Genomic DNA, 19,173 nt, shown 5'->3' on the forward strand with positions numbered 1-19,173 from the left:
AGGCACCGGTGGCGAGGGTGGGCGTGATGGAGTTGGGTCAGCCGGGGTGTCCGGTTGTCCAGCTGCCGGATTCACCGCGGCGCAAGAGGGGACCGCCCACTGCCTTTTGAGTGGTGGGAGTGAAACCTTAGCGTGGTGTGGATAGTTAGGGGAGGGTTATGCGGAGGGTCTTGTCACGATTTCCCCCTTTGCAGTATCATGGTGATACTTCGGGGCATGGTGACATGTGTGGAATCGTATCTTGTGGGTATAGTTGTACACCTCTGGCCAGAGTAAAACTATTCGAATAGCCGTGCCCGCGGTTATGGGCGATCAACCAGATTTACCGTGATTAGTCTCACCCCTAGTTTAGTTTAATGAACTGGTGTAGTTCAGGTGGTTGATTGGGCCTGTTGCAACGTGGTGTAGCGTTGGACAGTGATTTGGTCAGTACTGCTTAATTACTACAACTGTTTTACTACTTTCAACTACTGTTTTTAAATGCTAGCTTATGCAAAAGAACCCCTAGCCTCCTTTGGTTATATCATGCATCATACCTCCTCTTCCGGTATAACTTGTTGAGTACAGTGGGTAGTACTCAGTCTTGCTCTCTTTTCCCCCACACCAGAGTTGAAGTTCTTCTCAGTTGGAGCCGTCTCAGAGAGGTTGGTTTCATCGCTGCCGTCAAGGATTGCCTGTGGAGTGGAGTCGCCCCGCTGCTGAAGTCAAGCTTCCCGGTTTAGCTCGCTGTTATCTTTTCCGCTGATATATACATACAACGGAGGTAGCCATTTGCACCATATCCATAATATACAAGTAGGTAGCCATTCGCACCTTATCCATACCAGGACGATCCATTTGCACCTTATCCATATCATCACATAATGCTTCTGCCTATAAATAGCAGCAGCACCTTACATTCAAGAATCACCTCTCAACACAAAACTAAGAAACATAGCAAGATAACCAGGGAAGGTAGCATCAGCAACAGGAGGCAATGGAGGGAAAGAGGACTACCACTTCGATGGTGATCATGTGCCTGGTCATCTTGAGCCTCACTGTCGACTCCGCCACCGCGGCACAGTGCGGCTGCTGCATATCCTCTTAGGCAAAAGCATGTTGTTTCGGTTGTACTGCTGCTGGTGGCTCCGACTCAGTCTACAAGAACACTTGTTGTTTCCCATGTATTCTGGCCGATTCTGGTAAATTCACTAATGTCACTCTATTTAATGCATTTCTTACATGTAGATACAGACTTTGTAGCATATCGTGGACTAATACATATGTGTGGCCTTCCATGCATTTTCCTCAATGTGCTTTGTTGATTTCACTTCCAATCTCACGACTTCAGGCATGTATCTTGCAACACGAAGACATCTTATGCTCTACTTCCACTACAAAATTAACTAATGCGCTAATGGGATTTTCATATTTTAATTTCATAGTTGTTGCTAAGATGGACGAAATGGGAGTTCTTGCTAAGATGGACGAAATGGGAGTTCTTGCTAAGATGGAAGGACAAGCCTAAAACAACATGCTTGCATTGCTACCAGTCTTAATGCCTATCATAAGAATATGTTGTTTTGCTTCAAGTTATGGCCAAGTTATGTTAATGTTATCTTCAATAAATTGTTGACCATATGGGGCGATCTATAGTGGATCCATCTGTTGGTCTCAACTCTATGTATGTCGTGCATGTGTGCGCTCACAAGCATATTTAATTTCTCTTGCTGCTTTTAATAAGGCCATAGCACTGTCCATTGTGTCATCCGATGGTCTCTGACCTTAGCAATTTATTACGACATGATTAATATTATTTGTGTATGCATGTTCTTTACTTAATTTATTCTTAGCGGATTTCTGATGTTTTTGTGAGTTTTAGACTATGGGACATAATTAAGATTGTCATGCCAAAAATTATTGCAAAACCTAGTAGGAAAGCAAAAGAGGCGGGGGGGGGGGAGGAAACATGATCAATTTCTCGGCTACTATCACATTCCTCGTTTTCTCAGGTTTGGGAGACATATAGCCACACTAAAGGCAGTAAACCTGAGGAATGACAACCTTACTCACAAGGACAAATAGTCGTTAAAAAACAATGACATCACTAACCATATCTATTTCAGTTCACCAAACATACATTTAAATTTAGGCAGTATTACGGAGAACTAAATTAACAAACAACAAACCATACTTCATTGTCAAAACAAATTGCCTTCTATGTACTTCACAAATTCTCACAAGATCATATTTGCAATTTTTCCTAAACTAATTAACCAAGAGCAAATATGCAGTGGAGCATTCCACATATAATTTCACATTATAAGTACATAATACAGTATGGTATAATACACATATGCATACTAGGGCCTACGGCAAAAGAGGCAAAGATCAATGTGCATGCTAACTTGTGTATAATACACATATGCACAGTACTTTGAAATAAGCATACCAGGACATATGCATTAGTTCACACCATTCATTCTTGCATTCTTGCACTTTCAACAACAACCAGATCTACCAAGCATTCTTGCACATTAAACCACAAGTAGATCTACCAATGAATCACCAACTTAGGTAGCAATGGGGGTAATCGGGGGGGAAAACCTTACCTCGTCAGACGACGGAAGGACAGGAGATGGCGGAAGATTCATCGGCTGCTCACCATGGCGCGCGGATCCCTGAGGTGTGGGCATCACATCTATCAGCACCAACGACATCGGCGGGTGGGGGGGGGAGGAACTGGGGCTCTTTCATAGACCGATGTAAACTAGACTTATTGGCTTCTATTTAGGGAGAGGAAGGAAAAGAGATAGACTTTACCTGGCATGGCTTTGGGCCTGCACGGAGAGGGATAGTAGTTGGCTTGGTTTCAGCCAAAAGATATGAAGAGAATTTTAAATTGTTTTTTCAATTTAAATAATGACCGAAATTATGTTAGTATTATTAAAATTATTTCTTTAGCTCGGAAAATTTCAAGAAAATTTAAGAGAGCATAATTAATTATTGAGAAGTTAATAAAACTATTCCAAGTCATATTTTACAAGGTAAAATTTTATTTCACATATCAACTTGTAACATACAAGGAATTTCACCATGGAAAAATTTTGTGGAAAATTTAAAACATTTTGAATTCAAAAGTTTTTGGTGAACATAGAAGCATACTAGAGCATATAACTCCCTAAAATAAAATAAAACACATAATTTTTCTGGCCAAATCAAAACTAAGTCCAAAAGTAAAAGTTTACAAATCTTGTGGTAAAAAATTTTGAAACAAAAATTTTGCTTTGACCATAAACTAGAAACCTAATCTTCTCGGTTTTGCATTTTCAACCTAACTAAAAAAATATATTTAAGTTAAATATCAAACAAATTGAAAGGTAGGTATCAAAATACGCAAACCTAAATTGAGATAAAAAGAACTTGCTTGTATCTGCATATTATTCTTTTAAGATTGTTTTTGGATATTCTTGGTACATCTCATAATAGGTTGCATATGCATGCTTTGTCTAAAGAGAAAATTCCTAAAAATAAATGAGGCAACAATAAATCCCACCAAAATTCTCATAAATACTAAACAATACCCTAAGCTCCCAGAAATTTTAGTTATAATAATTTATCACATCAATTGGTAACCCAAATAAATCCTTGAACTCAGCTAAAAAATCTGGAAACAGCATACCAATTAGCCTACTTTGCACCTTCACCAAAATTAAACCATAACTCATCTTGCAAAATCTCTAGGTCAAAATGTTAAGCATACTTTACTCTATCATCTGGTGCAATGGCTTAGTCTAATTCGAAATGTAACCTCATAAAATGAGAGCCATAAGTTAGGTAAACAGTATTCTGGACTGTGGTCAATAGATTAACTAGTCAACTTTACTAAATTACCATGGTAAAAGCAAAAGTAATTAAACTTTGGAACTTGGCACCTTGAACCATCAAATCCTTGTCTACCTTGCTGTCTCCCTGTCACCCCCCCTCCCCCGGCCTTAATTCTAAATTAAATGGATGAGAGAAAGAGAGTAATATAGTTTAGTGTGATAGTGCCAACACATGGAAAATTTAGAGCTTCTAGTTCTCTCCTTCTACATCTCTCTTAAATGTGGGACCAAGTCCTTATGGGGCCCACTCATCATACAACCCTAGCCAACACATCATCTGCTCTTCTCTCATTTAAATCTTCTTTTATTTCTCAAAAGGTGAGAGAAGGGTTTAAATTGAATTTCCACCCAAAATGCCACTCTACCACTCCAAGCCTTCTAGGAAACATCTATATATGGGCCTATTTGTTTTCCAAATACCTACAAACAACCTTGGTGAATCATCTCTTTGATCCTAAATTATATTTTCAAAGAGACAATGAAAGAGAGAGAGAGGGAGTTAAAGTCCAATTTACACCCAAACTTCACCATACCTCTCATCTTCTCCTAGGAAACATCTACATGAGGCCACTAGACAGCCACTCATACTTGGTTGAGTGAAGTACAAGTAGGATCACAGCCTCAAACCACTGCCAACTCCTTTAAATCGTTTCTACCCCTCATGTTGACAACTAGCTCTCACTTTGCACCTTCACTTTTACCATTCACTACTACAACCAAGATTTTTGTGTGAGGGCTAAAATGATTTTTGGGCGCGGGTAGGCGGCCCACACGCACCTAGGGGTCTGGGAAAATGATGATTTTTGCGTGCGGGTGGCGCATCCCCACGGGAAAACAAAAATCCGAAATAACATAATTTTTTTTAAAAAAACGAAACCCAAGAATCCGGCAGTGGGCTTCCGCCCGACGGCCATAGTGCCGCCTGCCTCCCGCCGGCCTCCGCGCCACCCGCCGGCAGATCCGCGCTTCCCTCCCGCCGCAATGCCGCCGACGCCCCTCCCCTCTGCCGGATCTAGGGAGGGAAGGAAGGGGAGAGGAGGGGAGCTGGATCCCGCGTGGGGAGATGGCGGCCGGCTGCCGGATCCGTGCGGGGACGGCCGCCACCGCTGGATTCTTGCATTGACGGCCACCACCGTTGGATCCGTGTAGGGACTGCCGCCGCCCGCCGGATCCAACGCCCTCCACCGCCGCCACGTGGAGCAGGCCTGCGCGCTCCTACTCCCACCGCCGTCGCACCGCTGCTGTCGCCACACGCCACCACCGCTACCGCCGTCGGGAGGAGAGGAGAGGAGAGTGGAGAGAGGAGAGGAGAGGCGTGAGACAGAGAAGACTGAGAGGAGATGCTCTGCGTGGAAATTTTAAAGTGGAAAAAGGGATAGAGGGGAGGGGAGAGGAGAGAAAGAGTGGAAATTTTAAAGTGGGTGAGAGAGGAAAGAGGGACTTAGTATTTCTGCATGCGGCTCTCTTAATAGGTCCGCACGGGAAAATCGGCTCATTTTCGCATGCTGTCCATTTAAGAAGACCGCACGGAAAAATCGATTTTTCCCAGACGCAACGAGTTACTACACGGAAAAATTGATTTTTCCGTGCCGTCCTCTTTAATGGACCGCACGCGAAAATGAGCCGATTTTCCCAGAAGCAACGAGATACCGCCCGCACGGAATCTAAAAGGTCCCTATCCAGGAAAATCGTTTCTGTAGTAGTGATTCATGAAATTCCTTCTCTACTTGATCGATCCATTTTCTTTGTTTCTTTTTTGGCATAGATCGAACACTTGGTGGTGCGCTCGTCGGTGTTCCCGGTGTCTAGAGCTCCACCATCGCCCCACTTTGTCATTCCCGTCGACTCGAATCATCTCCGGCTGTACCATTGCGCCACTGACGTCGCCTAGGTCCCAGGAGAACGACGCCCACATATGATCAAGCCAATACGCCGCCACGAAGGCCGTCGGTCGCCGTTGCTCTCCTGCTGCCTCTGCTTGTCTTGCCGCCGAGTCACCGACACGTGGGCCCGGCTGTTTAGCCACTTCATTAGGTGCTAAGGACTTTAATTAGTAGAAATTGAAATGTTGTAAGGTTCTTTTTGTAAAATTGCTTTGTTTGCCATGTGGGCTTATGGACCTAAATGCAATTCACCTAATGCCCAGGGACCTTGTTGTATAGGGTTTAGGGCTTACCCTAAAACATGAAATTACTATTTCATGCATTCACTACTTGATATAATAGCTTGATGAGTATATTGTTATCACCCTTGCTTTAACCCCCTCTTTTAGAATCAATTTGGAGTTTTTGCCGAAGCCAGGAGTTTAATCATATAAATTAGTGTCATTCTAACTTAGTTCCCAAGTATAGATTAGATAGATGGTTTAATTCTATAGCAAAACATTAGAGTTGGCTCATCCTGTAGCTTCTACAGTAATAGTTAGCCACAATCTTGTAAATACCCTATTATTTTATGTAAAGAAATCTCCATTGGAGCCTTAATCAAATGTATGCGATGAAGATTCAGATTGTTGAACATGTATTAATCTACTGATCCAGGGTTAATACAGTTTAAATATGTCGGTTACCGAATCTTTAATTTTGGGACCCGACAAGGTGTGTGGGTGGGGGCCCCTACGATTTGGGAGCCTAGAGCGGCCGTACCGCTCGCACCCCCTCCCCCCTGAGCCGGCCCTGACTACATGGGCGTTAAAAGGCCAAATGGCATCTTATGACGTTTTCTGGGCTTGATGGCGACGAAAATGGACGCCATAGACTCTATGACGACAGAAAGATTATCACTAGATTAATGATAAAAAGATAAGCTTTCTTTATAGAACGCCATTAGAGACGCATGATAGGTGACGAATCATATTTGTCACACGAATGTCACAGATTTCATAGCATGACTTAAAATTCAATTTTTATGACGTAAATGAGCATCACATATAATTAGATTCTTGTAGTGATGGCTTGTTTGGCTATTAGAGAGGCAGTTTGAGACATACAGCACACAGTTTCATAGCGTGTGCGTGCCTAGTTGGCAACTGGATCCTAGTAGATGCAAATTTTGAAACATTCAACCCAACCCAATCCTTCTTCTCTTAATCTTCTCTTCCTACACTTGTGTTTGTGTGTGTGTGTCTAAGAGGCTAGTAGAGTTAGCTAGCCTAAAATTTTTTGCACGTTGCAGCTACTAACTGTGCTGCTGGCTTGTCGTCCTCTGCTTCAACATTAAAGAGGGAGCTAATAGATCGGTGATTCACTTTGGTTTCTTGGATGCTATCCAGCCACGTCACCATGCATGCGAATTTTGTGGATGGAGTCAGAGGCTCTGCATGCACGGAGCTGATTTAATTAATTAACTTGTTGCCAGCTAGTACCTAATTAAGCATGTGTGTTAATTTATTATTAATTACTTTGCTAGTGTTAATTTATCCTTAGTTTTTTTATTCCAAACTACTAGCATGCATGCCTTTGTCAGAGAAACCGATGGAATATCCTCGTTTCAAAAGTCCATGCATAATGTGCATGCTGTGTGGATTCGTGCTGTATTTTCCTGGGTAGATAAGACCAAAAAATCCCACTTACCAACTAGGTTTTTTAAAAGTCTGGTACATCGTGAACCATGCTGCTTCACGTGGTCGGAACTATATACGTTAAGATCAAATGTGCTCAACGTGGTCTGGCACATCATGGATCATGCTGCTTCATGTGGTCGGATCTAGATGCATTAGGAATAATCCTTTTCGTAGTAGTGAAACTAAAGAACTTCACTTGCCAACTACTTCCTCCGTTTCACAATGTAAGTCATTCTAGCATTTCTCACATTTATAATGTTCCTAATGAATCTAGATAGATATATATGTTTAAATTCATTAGCATTAATATGAATATGGGAAATGCTAGAATGACTTACATTGTGAAACGGAGGGAGTAGTTTTTTTAGAGTCTGAACAAAGATGAAACTTTTTGGAAAGGTGCTCCTGATGACCAAGTTCAATTCACCAACTGAAATCGCACACTGGATTTACATGAAAAATGCGAGATAGACAAAAATGATTTCTTTCGGTTCTAAATTAATACTCCCGGCCATTTGGGAGGAGCAATATGTACATATGCATTCATCACACTTCAGCTTTTTTGTCTTTTTTTTCCTTGGAGTTTTAAGAATGCTCATAATTAGGGCATGCAAGTTGATCCATTGATATATTCGCAATATTTGACGATTTTTTTTTCATTTTAAAAATTGTTGACGATATTAGCTTAATTTTGGTATGGAAAATATCGGTTAATTTATCCCCAATTTTTATCAAGAGAGAAAATGAACCATGAGAGTTGAGGTGCTAATTAACCACAAGCAAATATTCATTTTAATTTGTGGTATATATATATACACGAGCATGCATGTAAAGATGGAAATATGTGAAAAATATAATGGTGCTAGTAGATTTGTCTAAAACACTTCCATAATACTATGATCAGGACACTCGATAAGGACAAAGTTAAATTTTAGCGATTGTGTCATTATCAAAATTATCAATGAATAATTGGCCAGAGGGCCGGGATTAAGGGTCTACTACTGTCCTGCCATTTCATTAATTAATTAGATTAAGTCCCCGATTCCTTGCATCTCTAATTGGCCTACGAGAACCGACAAAAATCGCAAGATGGGAGGATTGTGGTAGGTTATCTTCTCCAACTGTGCCTCTCAAGTGGCCATAACATATTAGCCAGAAGGATAAATAATCATCAATCTGCCTTCACAGTTTTGATCATCTCATGAGACATATATATAAACCACCCATTAGCAAGAGTCTCCTAGGTGAATTAATTAACTATGCTGATACACATATACTTAATTGGTATAAGAAAATTAGTAGTGATAGTTAATTAGTATAAAAGCATCAATCAAATGGAGACTATTAGCTAGCTAGGAGACCAGGCAAGCAAAGCAAAGTATTGATCTTGATGAATCCTCCAGAGAGATTAATTGCATATTGCCAGTTCCTCCTGACCTATTATATGCATGCAAGTGCTCTCTGTACTTGTGCGGTGCAACGACGAGTAAGAGTGCGTACGTTTATAGTAGAACTGAGGGGGTGTGCCTTATATACGCCGGACGAGCAAAGAGTGCGTACGTTTGTAGTGACGTCTCCAATTTTAGTTTCTATGGTAGTGAAATATGCGACGTTTGACACCTCAAACCGGAGAAAAACTGGAGCTGTGAAATGTTTTCTTTTTTTATATGCGTGGAGCTCTGAAATATTGACAGTTTTGTTTTTTTCTATAAAAAAAGCCAAGATGAGTTGACGACTTATCGGTAGGCACTCCTCGATGGAGGGAGATGAGCTTAAAAAGTTTCAGTAAATGGACCCATGCAGTGGAAATGCCGAGTGGAGTGGAGCAGTAATAAAATTTAAAATGCCACGCGCAGGGCATCTCGACCACGACAGGACTCTCCTTGAGATCTTAGAACAGTGTGTGCTTGCTAGCTGAACTGCAACAGTGGAACAGTAATAAAATTTAAAACGGAGATGTGCAGTGTTCACAGAGGACGAGTGTGCTCTGTGTTCTCTGCTTGTGAATAGATATGGCGATATCTGCTTGTGAATAGATATGGCGAGTACTATTACTGGGTATACATGATTAGGACAGATGTTAGTTTGTTCTGCTTGTTTGGAGATGGATTTGGGAGCAAATGTACATGGTTAGGGCGCAAATGTTAGTTTGTTTTGCTGTGGAGGGGAGTGGGTTTTTGTCACCCCCGGAATTTCTATCCAAAATTCCAAACGCTTACATGTGCGTTAAACCCTCGTCCAGGAATCAGCCGAGGCACATAATAACAAATTGATAATAGAGTACGAATAAACAGCGAATTAATATTCACAAATAATAAATCATTACAGAGGTAGATAGTTTCTCTCAAAGAATAAAATTCTACGCAGCGGAAAATAAAACAAACTAAAGAACAGCTATGGTGACTCCACTCCACAAGCAACTTAACCCGGATCAAGCCTAGTCCTCCAGAACATCACCTTCACTGAAGTACTCCTCCTCTGATGAATGAATATTGCAAGAATTAGCATATGACATACTCAACAAGCCACACAGCAAATATGCAAGTGCACAGGATAACAAAGGACGGCATAATAAAGTTCATTTGCATAAACAACATTTAATAAATATTTAGGAGATTAGTAAAACAGTTGAATAATTAATCAGTATTAAATAAACACTACACAACACACCCGTGTTGCATAGGCCCAACCTCATCTGAACAACCACCCCGGTTGTACAAATCAAACCTCCATACCAGGAATATGCCATTCCAAACCAGGAGTCAAATTAATTAACACAATTACCAATAATGAGTGGTGTGAGACTAATCATGAAAAACATTGTTCAACTCACCCGTAACCACGGGCACGGCTATTCGAATAGTTTTACTCTGATCAGAGGTGTACCACTGTACCCACAAGACACAATCCCACAACATGTCACCATGCGACTCAGTACCACCACGGTACCTTGGAAAGGAACTGTGACAATACCCCAAAGGAATGTTTAGGCTTAAACTAAAATGATGAACAATGTTGATCTTTTATGTTTAGGCAATGATGAACACTTATTATGCAACTGTGATGATGTAACTGTGATGTTTATATTTATGTATATATTTCATATGTTTATGCTAAGACTTGCTAAATAAATATTTGTTCCAATTAACTCGGTTTTGCTGGTGAAACATGATAAATATTCAATGTGAAATATGTGAATGGATGTGAAATATGAGATGGCTGTGAATGTGTGGTTGTGTGAAATATGTTCATGTCTGTGTATGTGAATGCATATGTATATGAATGGTTGAGGCTGGGGAGCTGGGGATATTGGATATCTGTGTTTGTTTCTGTCATTTTTGCAGCGGGCATGGCTAGCAAAGGCCTGAGGCTAGCCAAAAAACAAAATTTATTTTTTTGTGTATTATAGTCATCTGTGATGGGCCATAACTAAATGCCCGATTGAGATGAGATCATATGTGACGGGCTCTAGTTTAGGCCCGATTGAGGTCAGTAGTCATCTGTGACGGGCTCTAGTTTAGGCCCGATTGAGGTCAGTAGTCATCTGTGACGGGCTATAGTTTAGGCCCGATTGAGGTCAGTAGTCATCTGTGATGGGCTATAGTTTAGGCCCGATTGAGATGAGTATCATCTGTGACGGGCTCTAGTTTAGGCCCGATAAAGGTTAGTAGTCATCTGTGACGGGCTCTAGTTGTGGTCCGATAGAGATAGGTCATCTGTGACGGGCTATAGTTTGACTGGTCGTCTGGGTCAAAGCTATCTGTGACGGGCTTTACTTAGGGCCCGATTGAGATATATTCATTCGTGATGGCCGTTTGCCCGATTGAGATAACTCTTCACATCAGTGACTTCTAGCCTGTGACGGACGCTGTGCCCGATTGAGATGGGGCTTACCGCCCGATTGAGATGAGGGTATCCGTTCCAGTGGCATCATTTCAACGTGTTTTTCAATACGAATACAACAATTCTATTTATGTATTACTAGTCATCAACCTGTGCACTTGCATGCGCTAGAAAAATTATGACATCAATTAACTAACGTGGAAGCTTTATTGGTGCATCCAATTACTAAATATAAGATTTATTCTTTGTTTCTCAATTCTTTCGGTCAAAAACGTGCATGTGTGTTATTCATAGAAACGTATGTAGTATTTGTAAGAAGTACAGTATCGAATTTCCAAAAAGTTCCGACCTTGTGCGATAATATACACACACATTAACCTACATAGGTAAGCTAGCTAGACCTAGAAATATACCATTTCTAAACCTATTCGGTCACTTACTCACATTGGGCAGCCTAACTAAACTAACATGGACTCACATGGCATGCAAGCCAGCCATGGTACTAACTCGTCTACCACGCCATAGTACGCTACAAACACAACTAAGTTATCTTATGAAGGACTACTCAATAGTACACTTAAAACATTATTACTCGTTTCCTTTTACCTTCATCTGACGGGTACGAGCTAAGTGTATCTGAAAATCATCTCCTTCTGTCCATCGGCGAAAACGTGCAAATTTAAAATTCCCTGGTACGCAGGACTAGATACGAAGAGTTTGTTCAGAGATTGTGCAACAAACATATACATCCATCAACTATATACATGCATAGGATACATACATACAATGCAGGTAGCCATTTGCACCATATTCATAATATACAAGTAGGCAGCCATCCGCACCTTATCCATACCAAGACGATCCATTTGCACATTATCCACATCATCACATAACGCTTCTGCCTATAAATAGGAGCAGCACCTTATATTCAAGAATCACCTCTCAACACACAACTAAGAAACATAGCTAGGTAACCAGGGAAGGTAGCATCAGCAGCAGGAGGCAATGGAGGGAAAGAGGACTACCACTTCGATGGTGATCATGTGGCTGGTCATCTTGAGCCTCACTGTCGACTCCGCCACCGCGACACAGTGTGGCTGCTGCATATCACTACGCCAGATCCTCACACCTCTGACGGGATACCTGTGACGGGCAAACGATTTGGTCACTAGTGACCATTACCTCTGACGGGTCAGACGAGATAACGTCACCGGTGAGCCATCCGGCCGCGGACCGTCACAGGTATCCCCTCACCTGTGACGGGCCGAAAGGAAAACCCGTCAGAGGTATACCAGTGACGAGTTTTGCTTCCAACCCGTCACTGGTATCCCCTCACCTGTGACGGGCCGATACATTAGAAGCCGTCAGAGGTGATGGGCCGCCACCTGTGACGGCTTTCATTTCTGGCCCATCACAGGTGAGCGGATACCAGTGACGGGCCGTTGAATAGAAGCCCGTCAAAGGTATGAGCAATACCTTTGATGGGCTTTTTTTATCTAACCCGTTTGAGGTGTGTTGGGTCTATAAATACCCCCAAACTGCCAACTGCTTTTCATCCCGACCATTGTACTGTTCACAAATCGGTTGGGAGGGCAATGGGGGCGATTTTTTGCTAAAATTCAAGGTAAAAAACACATTATTCTCCATTCATTCTCAACATATCGATCATCATTTATTTTTCTTCGTATGTTGTTGATTTCAGATGGATCGTAGATGGATGTACTATGCGCATCGTTCGTCTACCGAGTATAGAGAGGGGGTCACTAAATTTGTCACATTTGCGGATAATGACAGAAAAAGTAGGATGAGCATGCACATGTTGTGCCCATGTAGGGACTGTAAGAATGAACAGATGATCGAAGACAAGGATGAAGTGCATGCTCATTTGATAATGAATGGATTCATGAAGAAATATACCTGCTGGACCAAGCATGGAGAGCAAGAGGCGCCTGATGTCACAGCTGAAGAAGTGTTGGATCAGGATGTAGAGAACACCGCCGCAGCTCGAGAAGGCATGTTCGTACCTTCTCCTTTAGGGGGAGAGACCATAGATTTGGACACTCAATGTCTATCTACAATGTTGCATGACATTGAAGATGCAGAGGACAATGACAGAGATTATGAGAAGTTTAGTAAGTTGGTGGAAGATTGCCAGATGCCGTTGTATGATGGATGCAAGTCGAAGCACAGCAAGTTGTCATGCGTGTTGGAACTCATGAAGCTTAAGGCTAGTAATGGCTGGTCGGACAAGAGTTTTACAGAACTCCTTGAGCTGTTAAAGGATCTGTTGCCAGAGGGGAACAATTTACCTCAGACGACATATGAAGCGAAGCAAGTATTATGTCCGTTGGGCCTGGAGGTCAGAAGAATTCATGCATGTCCGAACGACTGCATTTTGTATTACAAGGAATACGCTGACTTGGATGTCTGCCCTATCTGTGGGGCATCAAGATACAAACGAGCAAAGAGTGAAGGTGAAGGAAGTAAGTCAAAGAGGGGAGGCCCAACAAAGGTGGTGTGGTATCTCCCAATTGCGGAGCGCATGAAGAGAATGTTTGCGAACAAGGAACAAGCTAAGCTTGTGCGCTGGCATGCCGAAGAACGGAAAGTCGATACTATGCTGAGGCACCCAGCAGATTCAGTACAGTGGAGGACAATCGATAGGATTTACCAGGAATTCTCAAATGACCCAAGAAACATGCGTTTCGCAATGTGTACGGACGGCATTAATCCTTTTGGTGATTTGAGCAGTCGTCACAGTACATGGCCAGTTCTGCTTGTTAACTATAACCTTCCTCCCTGGTTGTGTTTCAAAAGAAAGTACATTATGCTTGCCATGCTCATTCAAGGACCGAGACAACCTGGCAACGATATCGATGTGTTCCTTGAACCGATAATCGATGACTTCGAAAGGCTATGGAATGAGGGCACACGAACATGGGACGCATATGCACAAGAGTATTTCAACCTCCATAAGATGCTGTTTTGTACCATCAACGATTATCCGTCCCTTGGCAACCTTTCTGGCCAAACTGTGAAAGGGAAATGGGCGTGTTCGGAGTGTATGGAGGAAACAAGAAGAAAATGGTTGAAGCATTCACACAAGACGGTCTACATGGGTCACAGGAGATTTCTCCCAAGGTGTCACCCGTATAGGAATATGAGAAAGAATTTCAATGGACACAGAGATACAGCCGGACCCCCGACAGAGCTAACAGGGACAGAGGTGCACAACTTAGTGATGGGAATAACCAACGAGTTTGGAAAAAAGAGGAAAGTTGGAAAGCGAAAAGAGAAGAGCACATCGAAGGAAAAAACAGAGGAGCATGTGGAAAAACAAAAGACAAAAGAGAGGAGCATGTGGAAAAAAAAGTCAATATTTTGGAGACTACCATACTGGAAGGATCTTGAAGTTCGCCACTGCATAGATTTGATGCATGTCGAGAAGAATGTATGCGAGAGTTTAATGGGAATACTGCTTAACCCAGGTACTACAAAGGATGGTCTCAACACCCGACGAGATCTGGAAGATATGGGTGTTCGGTCGGAGCTACATCCCATAACCACGGAATCCGGCAGGGTTTACCTTCCTCCAGCCTGCTACACTCTCTCGAAAGAAGAGAAGATTGATTTGCTAACATGTTTGAGTGGTATAAAGGTTCCATCTGGTTACTCATCAAGAATCAGTAGGCTCGTTTCACTGCAAGATCTTAAGTTGGTTGGAATGAAGTCGCATGATTGCCACGTTCTTATCACACAGCTGTTGCCCGTTGCAATAAGGAATATTTTGCCTCCTAAGGTGCGACACACGATCCAGCGGTTGTGTTCCTTCTTCCATGCAATCGGGCAGAAGATCATTGATCCCGAGGGACTAGATGAACTACAGGCAGAACTTGTGAGAACCCTATGTCATCTTGAGATGTACTTTCCTCCAACTTTCTTTGACATAATGGAACATCTTCCGGTGCACCTTGTGAGGCAAACAAAGTGCTGTGGTCCAGCATTCATGACGCAGATGTATCCTTGCGAAAGGTACCTGGGGATCCTTAAGGGTTATGTACGGAACCGTTCACACCCCGAGGGGAGTATCATCGAGAGTTACACCACCGAAGAGGCCATCGAATTTTGTGTGGACTACATGTCTGAAACATCTTCAATTGGATTACCACGATCTCATCATGAAGGGAGGCTTGACGGTGTTGGTACTGTTGGAAGAAAGACTATTAGGTTGGATCGGAAGGTGTACGATAAAGCTCATTTCACGGTACTACAGCATATGACTGAGGTGGTGCCGTACGTTGATGAACACCTTGTAGTTATCCGACAAGAGAACCTAGGCCGATCAGAGAGTTGGGTCAGGAATAAGCACATGTCTTCTTTCAACGAGTGGCTGAAGAACCGAATTACCAGGTTGCAGAACTTGTCTAGTGAAACACTTCAGTGGTTGTCACAGGGTCCTGAATGGAGTGCCACCACCTGGCAAGGATATGACATAAATGGATACACCTTTCACACAGTAAAGCAAGACAGCAAATGCACAGTGCAGAACAGTGGGTTACGCATCGAGGCTGCTAGTGACGGTGGTCGTCGTGATCAATACTATGGTAAAGTTGAGCAAATATTGGAGCTAGATTACTTGAAGTTCAAAGTCCCGTTGTTTCATTGTCGATGGGTCGATCTTTGCAATGTAAAAGTTGACAATGAAGGTTTCACCACTGTCAACTTGGCTAACAACGCGTACAAGGATGAACCGTTCGTTCTCGCCAAACAAGTTGTTCAAGTGTTCTACATAGTTGACCCATGTAACAAGAAACTACATGTTGTTCGTGAAGGGAAAAGGAGAATTGTTGGATTGGACAACATTGCAGACGAGGATGATTACAACCAGCACGTCCACGGCATAGGTCAAGAAATACCTCTAGAAGAGGAGGAAGAAGAAGATGAAGTTCAATATGCACGTGTCGACCATGAGGAAGGATTATTTTTGTAATTTATGTACGTAGTTTATGTCTACATGTCTGTTATCTGTATGACTCTAATATGTACGCAATGATCAATAGTATATTGCTTATGAAATAGTCAAATAAAATAATTAAGTATAAAAAAATATGTAGTGTATGTGAAAATATGTTAAGGAAAATAAAAGAACTAAGTGAAATAAAATAAAATAAAATTGCTCTAGGCAAACTCACCTGTGACGGGCTCTATCTGTAGGGCCGTCACAGGTGACCTCACCTGTGACGGCCCAGAGTGTTGGGCCCGTCACAGGTGGTCTTACCTGTGACGGCTCCACGGTTGGCGCCCGTCACAGGTGAGGCCACCTGTGACGGCCACATAGTTGGAGCCCGTCACAGGTGAGTTTGACTAGGGTTGACCTAGGGTTGGACATCTTCTAGATCGATCCAGATCCGGCACCCACTCTCACTCACTCACTCTCTCGACCGCCGCCTCGCCTCTCTCGACCTCTCTGCCGCCCTCCTCTCCACCGCCGCCTCGACCTCTCCACCGCCACCCTCGCCGCCGCCAAATCCGCCGCCCTCTCCACCCTCTCCGCCACCCTCTACGCCCTCCTCTCCACCGCTGCCTCGACCTCTCCACTGCCGACCTCTCTGCCGCTCACCCTCTCTGCCGACCTTCCCGACGCCGGCCTGCACCACCGCCGCCGCACTCACTCTCTCGACCGCCGCCATCCATCTCCACCGCCATCTCCACCGTCGCCGTCTCGACCTCTCCGCCGCCATCTCCGCCGCCCTCTCTGCCGCCATCTCCACCCTCTACACCGCCCTCTCCATCTCCGCCTCGACCTCTCCACCGCCCTCCTCGCCACCGCCCTCTCCACTGCTGCCGCCTCACTCACTCTCTCGACCGCCGCCGGGACCTCCTCTTAGTCGCCACGCCAGGACCATCATCGCCGCCACCGGGATCTCCTCTCCGCCACCTCCTCCTCTCGACTGGGACCTCCACAGTGCGCCGGCCGGGACTCGTCGTCGCCGTGCGCCGCCTCCTCTGCTCGTCGTCTCCTCTCCAGGTACCCCTCTCTCTCTGATGCCGATGAATGGAATGGTGGAGTTAATGGATGAATGAATGATGCAATGGAATGGATGAGATTTTGTTCAATGGAATGAATTGAAAATGCATATGTATAATTGTGCTCTTTTCTTGTCATTCCATACAGATTGTGCACTGTATACTGCTTTATATGTTGTTTTGTTCCCTTTTGCTAGAACTATTGAATTTTGGGGATAATGTTTACATTTAGCTGAAAAATGATGGATTAATAGATTGGCAACAGTGTGGTTAGATAGGTAGGGTAGCTAGCTAGAAATAGTTTGTCTAGCTAGCTAGTTAGGGGTAATGTTCCCTTTTCCTATAAATAAAGCATATACAGGGTTTGAATTTTAGTTCAAATGGATGAATTGATAGATTGGCTGTAGATTTAATGTAGTTCTGAGGTTATCAAACCATCACAGAATACAAAATGCATGGGGAATTTTTGGTGGATTGGTCAGTGTAGTCCATGGACGGAACCGACCTAGACACCAAAATTCTCCATGCATTTTGTTTTCTGTCATTCTTTGATAATTAAGGAACTTTATTAGGTTTAGGGTTTGAAATTTAGTTCAAATGAAAGAATTGATAGATTGGCCGCAGATTACCTACACTTGTTGATTTATATACCCTTGTTGTCTATGAATAGGTGAATTGCATGAATTGTTGTTTATATACATGATTTATATACCCTTGCTGTCTATGAATAGGTGAATTGCATGAATTGTTGTTTATATACATGATTTATATACCCTTGCTGCTGCTGCCACATAAATTATTGTGGGCTGTTTTATTATCTACACTTGCCTCTGCTTGATAAATTAATGGTGGGCTGTGATGAATGCTCAAGAACAGAAATACCTCTAAACTTGATCTTTTTTTAATGCATAAGAACAGATTATCTACACTTGTTCTTTTTTTCTGCATAAGAACAGATTATCTACACTTGTTGATTTATATACCCTTGTTGTCTATGAATAGGTCAATTGTATGAATTGTTGTTTATATACATGATTTATATACCCTTGCTGCTGCTGCCACAATGATTGTGGGCTGTTTATTATCTAGACTTGCTTGAATTGAATGGATGAATTGCTGTTTACATGAAGTTAGTAGTACTGTCTCCTTTTTTATCTACACCCCTGCTACTGCTGTTATTGTGGGCTACTTGTTAATACACCTGTTCCTTGTTTTATGTTGTTGCTGCCCCTGTGGAGTATCTTTGCCCCTGCTTCTGCTGCCCAATGTGTTCCTTGTTAAATGGCCAGTGATGAATTGCTCAATAAGAACAGATTATCTACACTTGTTCATTTTTTTGCCCCACCACTTGTTCACTTGTTCCTTATTAAATGGCCAGTGTAGAGTGGTTATATACCTCTACACTTGTTCTTTTTTTATGCATAAGAACAGATTTTGTGCACTTGCTCTCTTTTTATGCATAAGAACAGATTTTCTGCACTTGTTCATTTTTTTATCTACAATAATATATGCATGATTTATATACCACTGCTGTTGTTGCCCCTGTACTTCTTGTTAAATGGCCAAGGATGAATTGCTTAATAACATTCTATCTATACCTGTTCTTTTCTTTATGGATAAGAACAGATTATCTACACTTGTTGATTTATATACCCTTGCTGTCTATGTGAATTTCCCTCTGCTGTTGCTGTTTATGTGAATTTCCACCCTGCTGTTGCTGTTTATGTGAATCGCCCCCTGCTGTTGCTGCCCCTGTGGCATATATACCCCTACTGCTGTTATATGGCCCTGCTACTGCTCTTATTGCTGCTATTATATGGCCATGCTGTTGCTACTGCTCTAATTTCCTGGACTTGCTCTTTTCTTTATGGATAA

General features: G+C 42.7%; 1 long non-coding RNA gene across 1 annotated transcript; it reads left to right on the forward strand.

Moving 5' to 3' along the window:
• The first annotated feature begins 916 nt into the window (after nt 1–916).
• On the forward strand, nt 917–1,795 carry LOC107278165 (uncharacterized). The gene is made up of 2 exons (XR_001547328.3): nt 917–1,181; nt 1,425–1,795. It is a non-coding gene; the product is annotated as an uncharacterized lncRNA (long non-coding RNA).
• The last annotated feature ends 17,378 nt before the right edge of the window (nt 1,796–19,173 follow it).

Source organism: Oryza sativa, chromosome 7, assembly GCF_034140825.1.
Source record: "Oryza sativa Japonica Group chromosome 7, ASM3414082v1".
NCBI classification, from domain to species: domain Eukaryota; kingdom Viridiplantae; phylum Streptophyta; class Magnoliopsida; order Poales; family Poaceae; genus Oryza; species Oryza sativa.